Source organism: Nannobrachium achirus, assembly GCF_963921795.1.
Source record: "Nannobrachium achirus genome assembly, chromosome: 16".
Lineage (NCBI taxonomy): Eukaryota > Metazoa > Chordata > Actinopteri > Myctophiformes > Myctophidae > Nannobrachium > Nannobrachium achirus.
The window spans coordinates 11885601-11892060 of NC_137823.1; positions in this window are offsets into that span (position 1 = coordinate 11885601).

Below are 6460 nucleotides of genomic sequence, written 5' to 3' on the forward strand. Positions count from 1 at the left end.
GATTTACAAGCCAGTTGCCAGTAGGATGAAACCAGGATAGTGTATCTACACACATTTAACATACAGAGTGATTAAAATAACATTTTGATCACCACAAAAAGTTATGGATCACAGCTTTGAGTGATTAAGCCTTTGTGCGTGCGTGCATGCTTGTGCGTGCGTGCGTGCGTGCGTGCGTGCGTGCGTGCGTGCGTGCGTGCGTGCGTGCGTGCGTGCGTGTGTGTGTGTGTGTGTGTGTGTGTGTGTGTGAGCAAGTGTGTGCGTCCATATCAGGAATCCATGGTCCGAAACCGTTGTCTTGTTGTGTCTTGAAGCCCTCTTCTCTTCCTTGCATGTTCTCTGGCCATTGAGCAGATGCAGCCTTTTATGGCAATGGATTCCTACCGATGTTTACTTTATATATGACAGTGCCGGCAACAATATGATTTATGTTTTCATGTGCAATACTCATATATTTATTTGATTGTCTTATTTATTTCCAACTGATTGTTGTTCATTGATTCTTTGTGCCCGTGAAAGACGCCGTTGAGTCTTTAATTTTATTGTTTTGCACTTCAGTTGTTGCTGCTGACTATCGTTTGAAATTGGTTGGTTAATTGCCTTTTTTATGTGTTATTATGAACAATAACCAATTCTCCCCACGTGCAATACTGTGTGTGTGTCACTACGGGTCTCTGGTTTCAGTTGACATGGGGTGGTGACACACTGGAGAAAAAGTCATCTTAGTACTTAAAGGAGTAGTTCACCACTTTTCAACCTGTCTTCATAATAACCAATTATATGAACATAGGTTGAAAAGTGGTGGAGTGCCCCTTTAATCGTTGTGCGCTGTCATCATGTCATCGTCACGAGGAGCGCACGTTTGGACTCTACGTTTTTAACATCACCATTGTGTTAAACTGTTGTCAAACTCTACTGAAATTACGTGGGTTTGTATGTACCACAAGGGTGTGTTTTGTGTAGTGTCCCTTGTCTACTTCCATCACATAACATAACACCACAGAAGGATTCTATGGAAGAATGCATTTTATACAACATAGAAGAAGCAAGGTTTGACTTTTCTTAACCACTTGTATGCTTATATACATTTGTTGTATGAAAGGATCTGTCAACATTTTGCCCAAAAACAGGGACACCACCAGGGTTAATGTGGTTCGGATTTCAGTTGAATTGTATTATCCAGGCATAAATATCAGACAGTCTATATGTTTTACGAAAAGGAAATGTGTGTATTTAATTCAGTCTGGTTAGAAATCTGGGATAAAACATATCCCCAACCGTCTTTAATGAACCACCAGATGGGGGACGTGAACTCCATTGAGGCATGGGTCATCTTTGTCCTATGAATTTCTAACAGATCTACAAGCTCACAGTGCGGTACCGAGTGCTGCGCTGCCAGCTTGTAGATCTGCTATTTTTGAAAAATCATGAAAATTTGAATATTTTTGACCCGCTTAAGTGTCATCTTAAATTCTTCTAAGGTTTTTGAAAAACACGTTTCTATATGATCAGTGGTTCTCAAAATTGTTCATGTCAAGGACCCCTAGTATGTAACTGACCGCCGACCCTCATCTCGAAATATTATTAGCCCCCAGAAGCAATTATTTGAGTTACAAAATGTCTTTTAAAAAGATAAATTCAAAGAATAGCAGATCTACAAGCTTGCTGCACAGCACCGTGAGCTTGTCTAGCTGCAATTTTTTTTAATAGTTAGAGCATAAAATGGTTATGTGGTTAAAACCTTCCAGGTCTAGTATCCTTATTTTGGAGCAAACATTCTCAGATCATATAAGGTTTAGAGGGACAAATGGAGAGAGCCCTGGTATGGACCTCTGGGGGACTCCATTCAACAAAGTGTAGCTACAGTATATTGACCCAACGAGAGTGGTTATCTGTTGGGGCTCATCCTTCCACAACCTCACTCCCTCCTCGTCGAGGTGTTTGTGCTTGCAGAGTCTTTCCGACCATACTATTATTATTCATATTTGTCATGTTATTGCATCGTGAGCCCGTGTTGTGTGTGCTAAAAACATTTGTGGACTGTACATCAGACTGTAAATAATACAACGTGTACAATGAACTAAAAGAACTACACAAACCTGTAAGATAAATGGACCTTCCTATGAATGTACCATAATGTAGAAACCAGGAGAGGCAGTATTATTACAATGACTTACTCATGATATTTCATTAAATATAGCTGTGGTAATTTTAATCCCATGTTTGTTTGAGTTATTGTTCGGGGAGGGAGGGGCTATTCTATTTCACCTACCAGGCACGTGCACACACCGACAACAAAGGGGGCTTGAGCCTCTGCCCCTTTATCTGTCTGTAAAAAAAATGCCCTGAATGCAGTTTTAGGGCACTTTTTACTATGGTGAAAAAAAATGCAAACTTGAAGGCAGCATTCAAGAGAATTGCCTTTGACCACCTTGTCCAAACTCTCCTGAACTTGAACGCAGCATCTTATGTTGAAAGAATTGCCCTCTCTGTGTAGAAATCCATGCCGTTACGCCACATCACCAATATTAACTTGATTATGCTTAGTTCAGTGTGGTATCAAGCACCGAAAATAGCCGACCTCCAAGCTCACAACGCGTCGCAGTGCGACACGTTGTGAGCTTGGAGGTCTGCTATTTTCAATATTTTCACCAAAAGGCCCTTTTAGAAATGTCAGCCCCTGCCTCTCAGCCTCTGCCATTCTCTGCACGTCCCTGTGACCTGTGTCAAACAAAATGTTTGGGCTTTTTGTTGTCAGCTTTACGAATAAAGTTGTGTTCAACGCAGGTTCAGCAGTATAGAGACCACACTCTGCTAATGACGGCCACTCCCCGTTCACTGATCACATTATCACTAGTCTCGCGTAGCTAGATAACTATTCCACAATCTCCAAACGCTGTATAGAGTCTGGAACTACACCTCCTGAAATCCGAGTAACGGAAGCTGGAATTTACATTCCCGAATTTTTAAATATTTAAAAATATATTTACATTTTATCTTTTCATTTCCATTTCCGCTATGCAACAAGCTATATGCTTAGATGATTTTGATTTATAACAGGATACATTTGCGCTACTGTAAGACCAAAACGGAAGTGGGGAGAAGGCTTCACATCCGCTTTATATTCCACTCATGATCAGAGCTTCTGTTGCTCCATTTGAACATTGTGCCAGGCGACAGTGTGGCCACGCGAGACTATCTTATCAACAACACCCGCCTTCACTTTTCCACAGCCAAACCCTGTTGCAATAAATCACCACGGAATAAATACACCTGGGCGCAGAGACGGCCGCTGCGAGCTGAGACGACGGCTCCCGGACCAGAGCATCGATGGCCGTCAGCTCCAGAGACTATTAAACACCCAGTCTCGCCCTGCCTTGGGTTCCACATCCACCCCATTTTGTTCAATAATATTTGTACAACTTAAGCAGAGGTGTGGTCTCTTACCAGCAAAGTGTAACTATAGGAGGATTGATTGTGGGGTTTGGCTTGCAAAAAATGACACAGTTCAATGTTGAAAATGGGTGGTTCTCCCCTTAAACTAAAAAGAAATATGGAGATGAATGAAACGGTCTTCTTCTTGGCTGGCTGACTAGTGCTCTGTCTCACAGGGGGTTACCAATGTGGGCAAGCCAGCATTCACTCTCTTCCAAGGTGAATGTGGCTGCATGGGTCAACGTGTAGGCAGGGCGACAGACTCAAAGACAGAATTTCTGGGCCGATCAGCTTGTTCACTATAGACCTCCACACCACTACATCTTCTCAATCAACAAGTCCCTTAGTGTTTTTGAAGTGTCCTATTGTACGTTATCCTAAAAGGTTACATTTTGTCTTCAGAGACAAAGCATTGATTCGACCACTGCGCTATATAACTTCACTTCCTTCTACAGCTGTGTCTCCTAGTGTTTTTGGAGTATGCTAGTATCTATCTACAAGTATCTATGTATTTAAAGCCTCAAACTTTAACTACATAGGCCCCTATCAGTTTCACTGTGTGTGTGTGTGTGTGTGTGTGTGTGTGTGTGTGTGTGTGTGTGTGTGTGTGTGTGTGTGTGTGTGTGTGTGTGTGTGTGTGTGTGTGTGCGTGCGTGTGCGTGTGCGTGTGCGTATGCGTGTGGGTGTGCGTGTGTGTGTGTGTGTGTGTGTGTGACTGACTGTGTGTTTCTTTTTACGCTCAACCCAAATGCAGGAAAAGTCCAAATCGATATACTTCAGTCAATACAAAACTCAAGGGGGCAAAACTGACAGCAAACAGAGGCGCTAACAAACACTGCCAGAAACAAACAGTCATTCATAGACAGGGAACTAACTAGACACAGGAGAAAGTCAAAAAACAATTCAACATATGGATTCATGCCGAGATACAAAAATAGCAAGACTCACCATCTCCTGTTTACTTCCTGTATCTGTGTTAAGTAGATTGACGCCTTCTTAGGAGGCAGGAAGCAGGTTGGAGTCTATTCATTACTAGGGATTGGACGATAAGTGATAGTATCGTGTATCGCGATAAAAAACACTCGCGATAATCGTATCGTGGAGATTTAATTTATCGCGATATCATCCTCCGTCATGCACTGGGTTCAATTCACCTTTTATTTGCTGAGCTGCATATCCGGTACCAATTAAACCCTCTATAATTTGTAAAAGGTACTTATATATGTGTACTTGATACAGTCTTTTTTTCACTCTTTATCAAATGTCTTTGCCAAAAAATAGCCGATCTACAAGCTCACAACGCGTCGCGTTATTTTGTCTACTTTCAGTGCATACATGTCATTTGTTCAATTTCTCTCCAAAACCACTAGGATTTCTTTCTTTTCTTGTTTTCATACAAGACTTTTTTTTAAATATATTCTTATCCCAAATGAAGAAACTTCATCATTAATCGTTCCATGACAATCTTTTTGTTCAATGAGGTTTGGCCTTATATGGAAATGTGTCTGTCTTCTGTGTGTTTCCTTCATTTTTAGACTACTCATGCATTGTGTTACAAAATCATTGTCTAAACGTGCAAAATGGACATTTCATATTTTGCTGAGTGGCCCCTGAGTCATCTTGAGTTGAGTAGCCCTGCCACGGCCACTGAACGAAATATTGGACCTGTCACGACTCACAAGCTTTTTTCAGAGAGACGAATCAGGATAGAATGTATACTTTATTATGGACATTTCTCTGTCCCATTTTACTACATTTGCACCCAGTATTTTGCCGTGTACTTTGACCATGTCACTCTCCGTCTCCATCAGAACTGATGTGTGACAAGTATAAAAGCTTGGAGGTGGTCCAACACATGGTTTTCATAATCCTTTATTCCGTACAACAATGCTTAAATCCCACCCAACAATAACGGGAGGATTAGCTTCCTGACAGTTACTCTGTGAGCTCTGGGGAGAGAGAGAGAGAGAGAGAGAGAGAGAGAGAGAGAGAGAGAGAGAGAGAGAGTACTCTTGTTATCTTTTCGACAATCAAACCTAACCCAAACCCTAACCCTAACCTCCGTGGGGTGTAGCGAGATTTCCCCTAATACTTTATCGCCACCAAAAAAAGGTTTTCCGCGGTGTCTGAAAAAAGGTGGCAAAAGCAGGATGCAAACCCTGGATGCATGGGTTGCGAGCACCATGACTAGTCCACTAAACCACCAGGGCCAGTGGTAGATTGGTGCGTTCGGTCTTTATTAGTAGGGGAGGAAAAGCCTCGCGTAGGGGGGGAGCCTTGTGCCGTTGTCATTCAAAGCGAGTCTTTGAATGACAAAGTATTTTCCGGGACTAGGGAGAATGGGGTTGCCTATCGCTATTAGGCAAGAGACCCAATCTCTTTCCAATATGGCAGCTGCATTGAGTCTATCCACAAGTTTCCGCGGGAGTTTACTGGAGACCATCGGGACCAAACTTCCGGGTTTAACAGCAGACATACAAGCTCACGTCACGTCGCAGATGCAACCCGTTGTGAGCTTGTAAATCGGCGCCGGAAGCTCGGTACAGACGCCCGCGCAATGCACTATGGGGCGTTGGAAACTTGTGGATAGAGTAGTGAAGGCGTGATTCCTAAACCCACCAGGCTTGAGATAAGGCCCGCCTCGTGGAAACGCGAGGACTTCCAGGAGTGGCTGAAATCCCTGCCTGACACATGGAGGGTGGATAAAGTCAGAGGCATGAAGACTTGTACTTGAGAAAAGCCTGCATTTGCACAATGCACAACTATTAATTTCTCACTACAGTGCTCAAAATAAACTGTGCTAAAAAAAATCTTGAAACTGACTTAATTGTACTGTGCTTAATAAAGGGAAAACTTTGTAACTTTGCTAAAGAGAAAAACGTACTGAGAAAGCTATTCATTTGTCACTACTGTGCTCAAAATAAAAACTCTTACCGATTATCAGTTAAATTGTTATGGTTTGGATATGGCTTTGGGCCTATTATGCTGCGTGTATTATTGTAATGGATCAGTAGGTAGTAGGTAC